Source organism: Pteronotus mesoamericanus, unplaced genomic scaffold, assembly GCF_021234165.1.
Source record: "Pteronotus mesoamericanus isolate MK-2021 breed Mesoamerican mustached bat unplaced genomic scaffold, CSHL_Meso_final scaffold_651, whole genome shotgun sequence".
NCBI classification, from domain to species: domain Eukaryota; kingdom Metazoa; phylum Chordata; class Mammalia; order Chiroptera; family Mormoopidae; genus Pteronotus; species Pteronotus mesoamericanus.
Window position 1 is genome coordinate 12339175 of NW_026555325.1, and position 16596 is coordinate 12355770.

Genomic DNA, 16596 nt, shown 5'->3' on the forward strand with positions numbered 1-16596 from the left:
ATAATTAATGTGGGTATTTTTCTAATCTTTCTAACTTGCCTGAACAAGTAATTCCCATTGAAAACTTTATGTTGTTCTGGCTTCATGGAAGGCCAAACCTCTCCATCAATAGTTTGCTGGATTGGTACCACTTTCAATTTTAACTGAATTATTTATTTACTGTTGTAAATTGAGAGGAGTTTTTCATCTCTTGGGGTACTGAACCAAATTGCTCTGTATATATGAAGGGGGGCATGTTTCTAAAATATGTTTTCATGACTCAAAGAAATCATGAAGTAGTTAGTATATTCATTGTAATTAGATATATATTGAAAGATGAATCCAGATTTAGGCTTACAGAGTAACAATGTTGACACAAATCACTATTCTCTGTTTTTACTTGGTATGTTTTCAGTGAAATGGCTTTCAAATTGAGTGCTGCATTTTATTTCACAAAAGCTAGAAAGTATGTTTCTGATGTAGGCCTTTTATTAGGTCTTACATGGGAGAGTGGTATTTTGTTTCGTACATACATTTCTTTATGCTTTCCTTGAAGATGGATGCAACACATTCATACACACACACTCATATTCTCTCTCTCTCTTTCTCTTTCTCTGTGTGTGTGTGTGTGTGTGTGTGTGTGTGTATCTCACACCCTTTTTTTGTTACTGCATTGGTATCTCTGATCCCATAATTTATGTCATCAAAAAATATTTTTCTGTAAAGCAGCAATTTTGCGATCAGACTGGCAATATGAAAACATCAATTTGATCAACTAGAAAGGATTGAAGAAAAATCTAGAAGGATGGTTGACATAAATATTATAAAGGCATGTTAATACTTTTGATTTTTTATTATCTTGATGTTAAAACCAAAACATAATACACTTATATTTTAGTGGCAGAAAAGCATTGCATATATAGAAATTGGTTCTGTAAAATTTTAATATCAACTCTGCAAAAGCAGACATTTGCACACAGGGAAAGAAAAAAGCTGTGTAGCAGTAAACAATATGGTCTTATTTCTCTCCTTTCTGTTATAAATTTGAACAGTTCCTTGCATTTCTGTGAGGTGTAAGTGGTACACTTAAGCAGAAATCTGTACCAAGTTCAAGTTTTTCTTCCAATATCAATACTGTTCCAGGTTCACCTAGATTTTCTTGTTCTTTTCTTAATACTTCAGCAACCTTAACATAAGAGATAGAAAGTAGAACTTACTGAAGAAAAGGAAAGCAAATTGTGTGGATAATTGGCGTGATGGTTGCTCAACTAAGTGAAAATGTACAGCCCTGAGCATAATACCTCTTCTTGGTTTTCCTTTGAAAACATTCCTTATCCTACGACCCTCCAGGGTTCCCCTATGTGGTTTGAAGATTCCAGACTTTGTCTAGGTTAAGCAATTATTTACATTTACAAAACCTTTCATTTTTATCCTGCCTTATTTTTAAAGTATGAAGGTATATTTTAGAATTGTAATTTTCAGCAAGGTGGTATCTTGGAGGTCACTTTATCCAACTCTTCATTTTCTGTATTGCTGAAGTTTTAAGAGTTTGAGGAACTTGCCCAGTGTTCCAAGGCTTAAACGTGGGTGGAACGTGGACCAGAGAAATCAGATCTCTTGACATTCACTCTGCTACACTATCTTACTGCCCTTCATCAGAAATGAAACTGTCATCACAATTCTGTGTATAGCACTTAAGGGTTTTTTATGGAGGCACATTCTTCTAAGAATATTAAGGTAAATAGCTTTAAAGCCATAATTTTGTCCCTTTGCAATAGAATAATTTGTTGTTGGTTTCTTTTAAAGAAGTAGTTTATTACTATTTTGGGAATTATTTCAGCTTCCCCTAATGTTTATTTTTTCCCCTGCACCTCCAATTAATCAGTAAATACTATTCTTACCCTTGTATTAAGGACCCATGTATATAAGAAAAATACATATTGTATTATAAATGTTCACTTGTGAGTCTTGCTCTATGAATTACCTAGGACCAAAGATTTTTGTCTTGTTAGCATTCATATGCCTTACAGCACAGTGTCTGGTGTATAGTAGGCCCTACTGGTTGGTTGTCATAATTGATTAGAGTTAGGCATATTTGAATTTCTTTATTCCTATTTGTGGGATTCCTTCCCTTTCTTCCTTTTTCCTTTCTTCCTTGCTACAATTTCTTCAATACCATGAATTTTATTTTTTAATTTTTACTGTGGCTCTCACTTTTTCTAATGGCCAAAGTAAATCCTGTTAACAATATAGTACTCAAAATAAGTAAAAACAGAATCCCCTAATTCTTTTACAGGATGCAATTGACAAAAGTGATTTATATTTTAAATAAGAGGATCAAAAAATTACAATTAAAAATATACTAGCAAATGTTCAGGATACACTTAAATTTCATGTCACTGAGTGACAGGTGCAGTAGGTTGTCCGAATGAATAGACGGCTTTTACCAGCTCTATAAGGCAACTGTTACTTAGGTGACATGTTTCCCTGACTTTGTTTTTTTGGTCCTTACCCAGACAATTATCAACTTTCCAGTTTTCTATGGATATGAAGATTTACTCCTAGTCATCAGTGGGACCCAATGAAGTCAGCCAGAATGCCTATATCCAACTTATGTACCTTTGCAAACTTGTCTGGATTTTGACTGTACATGCAAAACAGATTGTATTTAGCTATTATTCATTAAACATTGCTTGAATATCTACTGTCTGTCAGGCACTGTACTAGGCACCTGAGAAGTAAGGATGGCTCCTACAGTTAATGTGACGAGATAGCATAATTGTATTCCAAAAGTGTATTGGTCATATCTTTATTTTGATGTTTCTACTTAAATAAATTTTATATAACTAAATAGATAGGTGGAAGAATGCATGTTTAAAAAGGATATTGCTGTATTTTATTAAAATAGAAAAATATAAAGTAAAATTTTCCACTTAATACTGTATTCTGGGGATTTCTCTTCTGTATATAATTCACTAATTCAGACCATGAAAATAGTCTATGTAGTTATCATTACTATAGTATTTTATTGTTCTATACTTCTATTTGAAGATGTCCGACACTGTTCATTTAAGTATCTCATTATATTATTACCCCCTCCAAAAAACCCCAAACTCTCCCAACTTAAACCTTTTTTCTTAAAAGTAACTTTCTTCTTTTTATATCTCATAATAACAGGTTACCTGTCATGATTCACTGGAAAATATTGTACATTATCCTTTTGAGACTTAGTTATCTTCTATCATACCTATCATAGTTTAAGCTGACAGAATGATTTAATTATCATGGAGTAATTATAGTATGCACTATTTAGAAGTTTTGGAATTTTTAATGGATACTTGATATATTCCTCCAAGATCCTCATAAGAAATTTCCCAGTTCTAGTTCTAAATTAGTTGCAGTTTTTAATCTTTATTTTGTGATACAGTTTCTGTAACTTTAGTAAAATGAGTTGAAAGTTTCTTAGTTGATGGTTGTTTAAAAAACAAAGAATACTGTCTTGGCTCCTGTCATGGCTTTCATATATAACTTAAAAGTATATTAGGAAGAAAGAAATATCCTGGATTTTCTTTGCCCTCCTTAAGTATACCTTTTAGAATAATACTGATTCACAATTTAAAAGGAGATGCTTTGCTGGTACAGTATCTTGTGAAGGTAAATAGACTTCTGTCAGTTCTTAGCTCTTTCATATTCATTCTAATTTTCTATTTTAATAATCATCATAGTTACCATTTCTTATAAGGGCCTAGTACTGTGGTAAATGTATCAATCCCAGTCATTATAGTGGCCTTGGTGAACTTGGTAACATTGTCCTTATGTTACAAATGGGGAAACTTACTACTGACAAAACAGCATTCAGCATTTTATTATATAGCAGCAACATAATCCCTGATACTTTGATTCAAACAGTCTCAATAAAGAGTTATCATCAGTTATTAAGTACTATGGAAAACGTTAGTAAAATCATTGCCCCAGTAGCTTATTGGTTGAGGGATGGAAAATTTCTAAGTTTTCAAAGACAAAAAAACAAACCAAAAACCCAATTCTTTATAAGGAACATGGATTCAGGCGAGTGTGCAACTTGAAATAAAATATGCATCAAGTCAGGCTTCTCTTCATATGGTGAAATGACACTTAGGCCTTCTACATATTAAACTTCTATCTTGCATGGAGTTATATGTAGTATTTTACTATATGAAATTTGGAGGTTTCAACAATTTGTGACCCAGTGAATATTTACTGTAAAAATTTTTATATACCTCTTTTGATAGGTGGAAACCTATAAACAAAGGGGAGTTTATATTGCCTAGTGATTTGGTGTGTATAAACATTCCTTCTGAACCCTCTTTCTTGCAATATTTTAATAATAGGATTGAGTTTAATGTACTTTTTTCTTTAGTACTACTTAGAGCCTGAAATATTTTTAATATTAGAATGTACAACTTTTTGGATTCTTAAGATACCATTATCATTATATAGTTCTTTAAAGCAGCTACTGAATGAAAATACTTTTTTGACCCAGCCAACCAGAGTTGATTTTTATATCCTTTGCTTTTAGAAGAAAAGAATTTTTAAAAATTCTATTTTATTAATCAGGTAACTTTAATTTCTATCCTAAGTGTATACACACTCATCCTATATGCTTACAATGACTCTATTATCCTGGTAAGTGTGATGCCAATGCATTAGGACCAATAAGAGTCTGGAAATATTTTTGAACAGTAAAGAACTTTCCTACGTCACCATACTTCAGAAAAAAAAGTTTATAACAAATGTGATTTCTTGCTTTTAAAAACAATCTGAATTATTGATGAGATAGAGTTAGTTTATGGTCCCAAGTAATTTCCTTAGATAATCTAAAGGTAATTCAGTTCAAAGTAAAGATTGTGACTCATCAACATTTCTTTTTGAGGTATTTCTATATTATGTGAGATTTCTGAAATTAGAATGACTGAGTATAACTGTTTAGACAGACAAAGTGAGAACCAGGCTTAACATGTATTAAGGTTTATCTTCTAATACAGCTGGACATAATGGAAAAGAAAATCACTAATGATATCATACTTGGTGAAAAGCATATACTTCATTCAAGAGTTGGTTGTGACTAACTTGAGTTCTTATTTTAGCTGACCTATATAACCTTTTCTTAGAGAACTTATAATTAAACTCTGTGTCATTGGGTAATTTGTTAGGATGTATTGTTTTAAAGGACATCCTATATAAAATGAGTTATATAAATTAGTTATCAACCTTGCAGTGGGGAAAAATCTGTTCATCCATTTGACTGAGTTCTTTGCCTACCAACCAAGATTCCATCAATGAAAGGAAAAATCTCTGTATGGCACCAGTGTTCAGTTTATATTCTTGTGCTGCCTTTTCTTTTTTTCTAATTTAATTTCTATATCTCAGAAGTTAAAAGTAAACCTAAATTGTTTCTTAAGGTTGACCAAGTACTAAATTATATTTGGATTTAATCTTGTATTCAAAGCTATTGTTTTCTATATACAACCTAAGTCTGGAAGTTGACTTAATCTGTTGACCATTAATTAACTTAATCCATGCATTCTTAATATTACTGGTACCTAAAAATAATAATCTAGGCTGTATGTACATATACTCACTGATGCTGGGGGAGAGAAGTATTTTGCATTCAACAAAAGAAAGTATTGATTTTTAAATAGCTTCCTTGGGTTATACTGATCTAAAAAGCAGCTGCCATGTAAGATAAAGAGGATTTTTATTTAGTTGGAAAGTTAAATGTAAAGTTTATCATTAATGAATATTAAGCAATATCAAAGTATTTAGAAAGTCAAATACATGTTCCAGTAGTGACAGAAATTTAGAGTCTTTTTTTACCATTATTCCAAAATCATTTTCCTTCTTCCACATTCGTCACACAGGAGTTTGTGCTGAAGGATTTCTTGGCCATTTTAGAGACTGTAATCTAGTTAAAAGGTTTGTTTATGCTTCCCATCTCTGTTCTGCTGATGGTATTAGAATGCAGGCCAGAGCCAGACATCTAACTGTTTATAACATTCAAACTTCAATTAAAGCCACAGTGTTCAGTCCACTATATATCAGAAAGTTCATAATAGCTGCAAATATCACCAGTAATTATGTCAATGATTTTGTGTAGCCATGGGCTTTCCATATGATGCTACTCTTTATGAATACTTTTTTCCCCCATCTAGAAAGTATTGACATTTAATTGTTTCATGGAAGTCTAAAAATGAAGCTTGTCTTCTATTAGAAATAAAAGTACCATCAGAAGTACAACATTTCCTTTAACAGTTTCATTTGATAATAAAACCTAACAGTTTATATTATTGTGTATCTTATTTAACTGGTCCCAGATTAGGTTTGGTAAGATTCTGTAGTAGATGTTAGTTTGGTATCCAATCGACGTGACTTCTATTTCTAGTTTGAAGAACATAGCAATATGTTGCATATTACAAAAAAAAGTAATAGTCACATTACTCCAATGTTCTTATACATATGAGAGGAAACTAGATCCACATCATATACAGACCTTAATCTTAACATTGCTTTTCTAGTCAGCTGCTCCTGCTCTTTGTGGTTTTTATATTCTAAATATTTTGGTAAACTTTTAAAAGTTTTTCTTTTTAAAGCTGTGAAGAATTCTTTAAAAACATTTCTTCATCAGCTTCTCTTTTTGCACAATTTACCCCAGTAAGTCAGAAAATGAATAGTGTCTGCATTTGTTTAAATTTTCAAATTAGTAGGCAAATTTGCTATATTATATTGCTCTTTTTATAAAAATTTAGTTTTTCTTAATTTTATGTTGATTTACTAAAGATGCATTCTTTATATACATATTTTTAAATTAAAATATGAATTTATAGGAGGTTTAAACATTTTAGGAAAGATGAAAAATCATTTTAAATTGAATGAATATTTGCTAAAACCCTTTTAATTTTAATTAAGAAATATTACAGTGGAAAAATGTATATTACTCATTTTCCTGGGCACTGGAAGAAATTATCTGTTTACTTTGGAATCTTGTTAGAAAATTAAGACATACTACCTGCAGTATCTGAAGACAGGGGTTGACAACAACCATGAAAAATTTGGATTTGTAAGCTAAAAACATAGAAAGACCTCTAAGACAAGCTAAGTTGAAAACAAGTCACAAAATAATATGCATAGTATGATTGCATTTATGTAAAAAAATACACAGGTAACACGTGTGTAGTGTATTTAAATATATTGCATATATAACACATTTTATGTTGTATACACATTTATTTATAAAATAAGAAAGTATGAAATATGTACCTTATATTTATGTAAATATAGTAAGAAAAGGTATGGAAAGTATGTACCAAATTATGTCCTTGGGTTATAGAGAGTATGTATGTGGCCTGCTGGAAGATTGAAGAACTTTTATTGTTTTGTATACTTTAGCATTACTTTGATTTATTTTAACAAGTGTATATTCATGTAGTCATTTTATAATGGAAGAATATGCTTACAGTAATAAAGAAATAAGAAATAGAGTGACCTAGGAAAATTACAGCCCTAGCCCCTAATTGTTACATGAATGTGTCCCTTGAATACCCTGAAGAAATTTAAGCATTGGCAAATAATCATCATAGCTTGATACAGAATAAAGACTGTTAGACTGTTCTGATCTTTTTAACCAACAGCATGAAAAGCCTTGTCAATTGAGGGAGGAGCAAAGGATATCCTGGTTTTTAAATATTTTGCTTCTTATTGCAAAATACATTTCTCACTATCCTGGGAAAGTATAGGCTAGTGAAATGGTGTTGTAGAAATGTCAGTCATAAAGTGGTGGGATGTAAGTTGGTTTCAGCATGAGATAAGATATAATATATGGGCCTAAGATGAAGTTACATTATTTTAATCATTGATCCAAATTATTGTATGCTTATTCAAAATACAGATGGCGTAGTCACTTACCATTTTTATAATGTTTTCTATATCCAGGTATTGGTTTGAATAGAGGACAAAAATAAAACAGGTTTTAAGATTAAGTTCCTTTTCTTTTAAGAAAAAAAGTGACTGAAACATTTATTTGAAAAACACTTTGTAAAATAACATCAATCTGAGTATGTAAATATTCAGAGTAAAGAAACAAGTAGAATTCTGTAGAGTTAATCTCAGTGGGCTTCCTGAGAGGACATGAATTAGGTTGAGGAGAAATCCTAGGTTGGCACATATGAGAGTAATTCAAATAAGGCCATACCTTCCAATGGGATGATAGGATGAGTAAATTTATTTTTACTAGTTTAAAAACTAGGCATAAAATTCAGCATAACCTGTTAAAGTGGTTAAAAATAACATACCTACCCTTTATGTTTTTAAAACTTTATTTTCCAGGATGGAGGTCAGAAAAGAAATAGGAAGAAAAGAACACTTGCATAAAATAAGTGAATAACTCTTTGCAATTATGATTGGAAAAATCTGTTAGAGTCTAAAACAAGGGTATTCTGAATATGAGATGGAAGTGAAACATAGTTAAAACAGGAAAGTTTTATCTAAGGATACTGAGGTTCTTTTTCTTTTTACAATTAAAATTCATACCAAGGTTGGTCCCTGGGATCAGTAGTAAATAGTACATAATTAAAACTATAAATCTTACATATAAATAAATTCTAAAAATTGCAAAAAGATAATAGCTTATGTTTTCTTCATTTATGTTTTAATTCCATCTAATTTATTTCCAGTTGCCCTCGTTCTATAAATTATCCAGTCTCCTCCTACCATCACAAATTGAATGCTTTTCCCTGAAAAACAGCAAGTTTATAGAGTTCTATCAGATGGCTTTATATTTTGTTTTCACCTGAAAAGTCTTAGTGATTTAAAAAAAAAAAAACAAACTGTATAGCGGTCATTGACTCAGTGTTCTCTCTCCGTCTCCCCCCCCCACCCACCCCCACAACTCGTGGTTTGCCAGTGTCTTTTTTTCAGCAAATGTGTGTTGATGCCTATTATGTTCTCAATGGAATAGTGAGCAGAAATAGGCAGCTTGTTGATCTTCTGAACTTACATCCTAGAGCTGCAGAGGGATATTAATCAAATAATCATACATATAAATGCAAAGTTGGAATTGTTCCAATTGCTGTACAGAGGAACATGGTATCCAATATGAGGGGTTTTAGAAGGATAATTTGACCAACCACTGGGATCAAGAGCAGCTTTTTCCTTTTTCTTCCCTTTCCCTTCCCTCCTCCCCTTCCTCTCCTCCCTCTCCCTTCCCGTTCCTTTTTCCTCTTTCTCTTTTTTCTTTTCTTTTCTTTTCTTTTCTTTCTTTTTTTTTTTTTTGAAGCAATGTTTGGTTAGCTGAAATCTTGACAAATTAGAGTTAATTTGATCAAGAGGGAGAAAATAGTATTCTGGAAGGAAGAAACTGCAAAGGTCATGAGTGGAGAGAGAACATAGTACTTAACACTAAATTAAAGTCAAAGGGACAGAAGTTAAGAACTTACAGATACATGGTAGAAGGTGTTATGGAGCTATGTAGCAGCCAAACTGCAGGATGTTTGTAGGCCAAGATTGTTTTTATCCTTAGTGTTAATATTAACTTGGGCTGACATTCTTAATGCTCTACACAAATGCTTTCTACTAATAAAAGTCACAAGAGTTCATTTTTATTTGAGTTTAAAATTCATAAAATTGACTAGGGGTGGTAAATATTCAATACAGTGTACAACAGATGATGTGTTGTAGAATTATGCACTTGAAACCTGTATAATTTTGTTAACTGGTATCACCCTAATAAATTTAATATAAAGGAAAAAATAACTAATAAATAAATCTTGCACGAATAAAATAAAATTCATAAAGCTTTTTCCCACAGAATCATTGTTATGGTGATCAGGTCTCACAAAACCCCATTAACAGTGATAACAGAGGAAAATAGTGAACTTAACATTGTGCCCTAAACATAACCAGGGAAGTTAGAAAAGAAAAGGGGTGAAAATTGATGCTCTTTGTATTCAGGAGAATGTCCTTTGTGTGATTGACTAAGTTGTGAATAATGGGAAAAAAAGAAAAATCCTGCAAGTGAACTAGGCTAGTGTAAGAGATCATAGCAAATGATTGTAAGGGACATACCACATTGGACAACTTGAGAAGACCCTCCACTGCTACGTGGATGTGAAACAGTGCAGTGTCTGGAACAAACCTACACAAGGAGGGTAGAAGACATTCCATACACAAATTCAATATTCTGAATCTAGGGCATATTTGTGTATATGTAACTAGAAAAAAAAATTAATGTTTTAAGAAGAGTAGAATTACAAAATGATAGCAATACAATGCCAATTTTTAGAGTAATTCATATACTCAGAAGTAACTCTAAGTTACCAAGTTACATTAAGTATTTGTTAGTCTTAAAAATACTGATGTATTTCACAAGACAGTTGAGATTTAATTTTTAATTCTTTTTTTTCATTTAACATAATGTCAATACAATAAATGTCTATTTCATGGTGATCTTTAAGGTTTAAACCTCTTTGAATCCAGTTTCTGTTCATATTAGGTAATTAATAACTTTTAAGAAATGCAGCAAATACTAAGAACATTATAAAAAATATATTATCACTTGAATTTTATTAAGACCAAAATATCACAAAGATTTGTTAAATTGTAAGGAAGAGGTAAAATATATGCATTAACTAGACAGGTACATCACATTACTGTTGGTTGAATTCTGTCACTACATCTAAATCACCTGATATTGAACTTAACTTTCTGGCATATTTAGGTATGGCAGATTAACTTTTAAAGCAGGTTAATATCCAAAACTAAAAGTGACAGAATGAGTTTAGTGATTATTTATTCACTTACTTGCTTTTTTATTTATAAAACATTCTAAGTGAGACAATATCACTAGCATTGATTTATTTTTCATGCAGTGTCTTGCAGATCACTGATGATGCATAGACCGTAAGTGTTTTGAAAGCTTATTAGTGTTTGAAAAGACAGTTTACTAAATTTATCTAATGACTCTAAGGGGTCAGTGTACCTTCTGAATAGAAAGGAAGATTCACTTGGGAATTATTCAGGGATTGATATTTTCCCTCTGTTTTATAGATTACTACTTGTCTTTCTATCAAAGTGTATTCCAAAGATCCCTAGTACTGTGGTAAGTTAACAGGTATGACTTCTCTCCTCTAACCTCCCCTCCCGCTCCATAAAGTTCCTGTATCAAATAAAGCTTAGGAAAAAATGATTGTGATTAAAGAATACTGGACACGATGTTTTACTGCAGTAGTAATCACTAACATTTATTGAGTGCTTGCTTTGTGCCATTGAATGTGCTAACCATTTTTAATCCTCTGAACCAGAAAAAAACATTTTGAGGGACACACACTTCAGGAAGTTTTTCTTCATGTTACTTGACTGTTTATATGCAAAAACTTCTGTTAAGAATGTAAAAGTGAAACAAGTAACATTTTTTGTTGTTACAACTCTACAGCTTTGGGAAAGGTTATGAAATGTATTCTTAAAATTAAATATTGAATTTAATAGTATGTTTCTATACTCTTCTAACCACAGTATTCACAGATGATTGATGATACCTATTATACTCTTTTTATTAATAGGGAACAACCTTCAGAGCTTTTAGAGAGATTTCTGGGTTTGAACACTGACTCCATATACTGTACTGAAAACTATAGCATACAACCTGTGGTGAGCTACTAAGGTTCTGAGCTCCCGTTTATTTGTAAAATTAGTATAATGTATTTCTCATAGAGTTGTGACTATCAGATGTTAGAGTGCATTTGAAGTTCTAGCATGATGTGGACATTTACTAGAACTTTGTTTCCTTTCCTTTTCTTTCTCTGCTTTTATTTCTCTGCTTCTATTATTAGGATACCACTTTTCAGAGTCTTTGTGAAATTGTAGATGCACTAAGATTTTTAATGTTTTTTCTCTTTTTAAAAATTATCCATTACTCCTAAAACTATTTTAAAACTTTCCTGAAATTATGCAGATGAGGACCTGATTTACTTCATCTTTTTGCTTTCCTACCCATTGCTAATAAAATAGGCACCTGTAACTTACGAATTCATATATTACAAAAATTTGAAGAAATGGTCATACTTATTTGTTAATATAAACATTCTACTTAAACCTTAGTGCTTTTGATAATTCCTATTAAGTAAAATAATATGTAAATAGGTTTTTTTTCTTTTTCTTAGTTTCCCAACGTTAAATAGGCAATATTACAAAAAAGTTAAGAGCCTGCACTCCAGAGCCAGGCTGTCCAGATTTATATTTATTTTAATATGGTTATCTTTTTAAAAATTAAATATATTAGGGATGATAATGGTTAATAAGATTATATAGGTTTCAAGTATACAATTATATGATACAGACTGTATTTAAATTCCTACTCTCACTTACTAGCTATATGACATTCTGTGCTTTAATTTCCGTATTAGTAAAATGGGTATAATGATTGAACTCACCTTGGGTTATTAAATATATATATATATATATATATATCTCCTTTTAAAATGCCTGCAACATACCAAATGCCATAAAAGTGTTAACTTATAGTATTATATGTATTATCTGTATAGCAGTTATATAAAAAATGATTAATATGTTTTATAAGTATCTAACTTGGTAATTTTTTATACGGAAAAATAATACAAATTTAGTTTAATTTACAGTTCATTGAAAAATATGTCAGACTTTTATGTAGCATTTTATACTACTGTTCAGTGGTAGTGGGAAAAACATTTCTATTGTTTCCCATAAAGAAATTGAAACATACAGAAAGTTCAGGACCTTTTACAGTATGACAGTAGAAAAGTCAGTAGAAAGACTAAAATTAGAATTTGAAATATTTCATGTGTCAGTCTGTTGAGCCAAGCTATCCCTGCTTCTTATTAAGTATTCAAGCAACAAACTTATTAGTTGGCAAAATAAATGTTAACTTGCATTGGCTGTTTCCTTTAGGTGCGTCCTCTTAGTTCAGATAGATTCATTGAAAGGTTGTATGAAAAAATTGTTTTAAATCAGATTAGACTAATTAAAGTTAAGTATTGGCCTAGCTATCCCTTAGGACATTTTAGGTTTGAGTATCTTTTTTTAGTTATCAACTGGCTTCTTTCCACAGTTGATGAACTAGATTAAAAACTCCTTCCCTGTTTTTCATGTATTCAGTATTCTGTTATATATAATATGGGTTTATTGTGATTTTCAGAGTCACCCTAGAAGCTTAACCATCATTCTTAATATTTGGTTTCAGTGAAAAGTGATTCTACTTTTCAAAGAATAAATTATTATACAATGAACTATTGAAAAGCACTAGGATTATAAGAACAGTATCTATACTTTTATAAATATATATTAGAGAAAGGAGTAAAATAGGTGTTTATTTTTGTTACAGATATTGCATAGTATCTATAATTCATCAATTTAAGAATGTCTGGAAAATAAATGATAATGACTAAAAGATCCAGAGAATCATTCCTGTAAGAGAGAATTGTAAGCGGTTTCTTAAATAATAAGAGAGTGTCTAATTTCTAATTTGTAATTATTGTTCATAGTTGCTTAGGAGGTAGGATTATTATGTAAAATAATTTTTATAAATTTTTGTTTTAAAAATAACAAAACTTACAATTTAGTATTCCAGTCTAATTGTAAACATTTATGGGGATTTTCCCATAAATGCCATTTTTATTTTAGAAAACTAAACAAAGATAATTCTATATGTGTTTAAATAACAAGCTGTTGACCTAAAGACACAATAATTCTTGGTATTTTTCACATGAAATAATGTTTAAATTTTGTAAACAAGTTCTACAGAAGGTTTCTGCTCCCCCCTCTTTTATTTATTTATTTGTTTTGGAAACAAATAATTGAAAAATGAAAATTGTTATTTTCATATATTCATTGTGCTGATTAGGGGCATAGACTCAGGGAACCTAATCACCCAATAACCCAGTTTGAAACTTAAATTATTTTGTAAATCCTGATGTGATTAAACCACATTAAATTTTTTTTTTAAATCAAGTTACACTTAAGTAGTATTTTTTAAAGGTATATCTTGTGAAAATGATTATTCTCTTTAAAGTCCACTCTTCTGGATATTTTAAACTATTATTAAGGCTATCTTCAACTGCTATGGGACATCAAATCCTGACTGAAGGAAATACGCAGGAATTTTTTTCAAAGAGAAAAATCATACATTGTGTGTATGTCTCGTATTATATGTGCATTTAGGTAAAAAAGAATCCTAAGCCTTGAGAAGCAATCTCAGGTTTTTCCTAGTGCTATAGAGAACCATAAGTATTTATTCATTCACTTATTTTTCCTACAGATAGTAACTATTTGCTATGAGCCAGATATTCAGCAATAAATAAGATGGGCAGGGACATGGAGCTTAAAAAGTGATGGACATTATAAAAAATAAACAGTTCTTTCAGATACTTAGAGAATGGAGATACAAGTTCAGTTGTAAGTCAGATTTTTCTAGGTGATAATAGTAAAGTCATGTAATTTTCAGACACTCAATTTTATTGATGAGGGACTAGATAACCAGAAAAAGTAAATTTTTTATCTAAGGTCATATAGCAAGTGGTATATCTAGGACTCGGGTCCCCTGCCTTCTCTACTTGATTAAAGCAGGGAGGTGAAAGAAAAGAAAGGCAGTGTGCCTAGAAAGTTGGACTAGCCATTATGGATTTGAATGTACAATAGTTAATATAGAATGAGAAATTGTACTTTTGAAACTTATTTGTTCATGATTGTTTTATTTCATTTGAATATCTTTAAAATTTTCTTTGATTCTCCTTTAACATTTCCTAAATAGTCTTTCAGGGTTTTGTCAAATCCATATCTGCACACAAAAAAATTTGAAGTTAGCTCCATGCCATTGGAAGTCATGTATGTTGGCGCCATGTTTCTAAAGCTCTTATCTACTGTAACTTTTTAGTGCTTTTTTCCCCCTCAGTACATAAAGTTGTTTGCTTTAATTATCTTGACTAAGCTACAGTGTACTTGTTGAAGGAAAGAAAGAAAAACAGGATGATGGAAGATTAAAAGACAATTTTGCCTGTATTGTTTTTATTTAACATGGGTTTGAAATCATGTTGCTATAGATTAATCCTTGATATAGCCAATAAAAGACCATTACAAATTATAAAGCATATTCCAATCACATATAAAGTTTTGAATAAACAACAGACATATACAGATCTGAAAGAAAGTTAAATGATTCATGTCTGTTTCCATTATAACTTTTGTAATTGATATTTGGTGTTACTGTTTAAATTCCTTTAGGGTAACAGAAAGTTTGAATTTTTATTTTTTAAAGGGCATTAAATAGTAAAACTAGATACACGTCTTAGTAACTTCGTTTTACTCAGGGACAGCAAAGCACATAAGTAAAACTATTTGAAAGTGGAGTCTGCAAAGCTAGACATAGTAACATCAAAAAACATCCTAGACCTAGTAACATCAAAAAACATCCCACCTACAATGCGTATGGCAGAGGAGAAAGATGGTGCAACAGAATACAAAGAAAAATAATAGCTGGGAGTTGAAAACACTTATTCTGCTTTACAACTTTAGATCTGTCATCTCAGAAATAGTGATACTGTATCTTCTTTCCAGATGTAATATTATACGAACATTTTAATTTACAAGAAAGCATTTCAGAAACTTTAATCATAAACTTAATGAAAAAAGAATTTTACACATAAAAACTCTATTTGCATCTAAGTTCTGAATATATTTTATTCAGTTACTAGTGCATATTATTTAATTTTATTATCTTTGAAATAGGTATGTAGAGTATATGAAAATAATATGTAGAGTGAGGAGTTTTATATGTAAAAACGATACTACTATATAAGTATCAATTAAGCACAAGAATACTGGCCTGTCAGTTACATTTCAAAATATTCGACTAGTTTGAGCAGAGGCTATTGCTCATTTAGTAGAAGTGAATCAAATGTTCTAATAATACTGGCTATTATCTGGTTTGAGTTAAGTTCATGTCGATTGGACCAGAGCATATAATATATGGACAGAGTTGAGTATCCAGCCCTATGAGCCTCTATATTTCTGTGATCTAATTAAATAAATCTAACAGTTAATATGTTGTGTATTTAATGGTACTCATTGTTGAAATTCTGAGAATTAGACAAATATGACAATTGCTATAAATGACAAATACAGTGATTATTTGTTCGAACTGCAGTATTTGTTATTCTTTAACATATGCATATATATCCATTAACTTATTAATTGCTTACCCCATCCTGAACAATTCTACATGGTAAAGGATTACTTGTTGTTTTTGCAAAACATTTGTTTCTCCTAGGTGTAAGATAGTGGTTCTAGTGACTGTATATTTAAATTTGAAACTTTGAGTCTAAGGATCCCTGTATTGATATGTTTTAATGAGGTTTTTTAAAAAATCCTCACCTGAGGATATATTTATTGAGTTTTAGAATTGAGAGGAGGTGGGGGGGGAGAGAGAGATTGATTGGATGCCTCCCATGCATGCCCAAACTGGGATCTAACCCACAACCTAAGGTATGGGCCTTGACAGGGAATTGAACCTGCAACCTTTTGGTGTACAGAACGACATTCCAACCAACCAAGCCA

General features: G+C 31.0%; 1 long non-coding RNA gene across 1 annotated transcript in view; it reads left to right on the forward strand.

The window, feature by feature from the left end:
• The window catches only part of LOC129061836 (uncharacterized), a 214948-nt gene that overhangs the window by 1400 nt on the left and 196952 nt on the right, over positions 1 to 16596 (forward strand). The gene's annotated exons all lie outside the window — the stretch shown is intronic.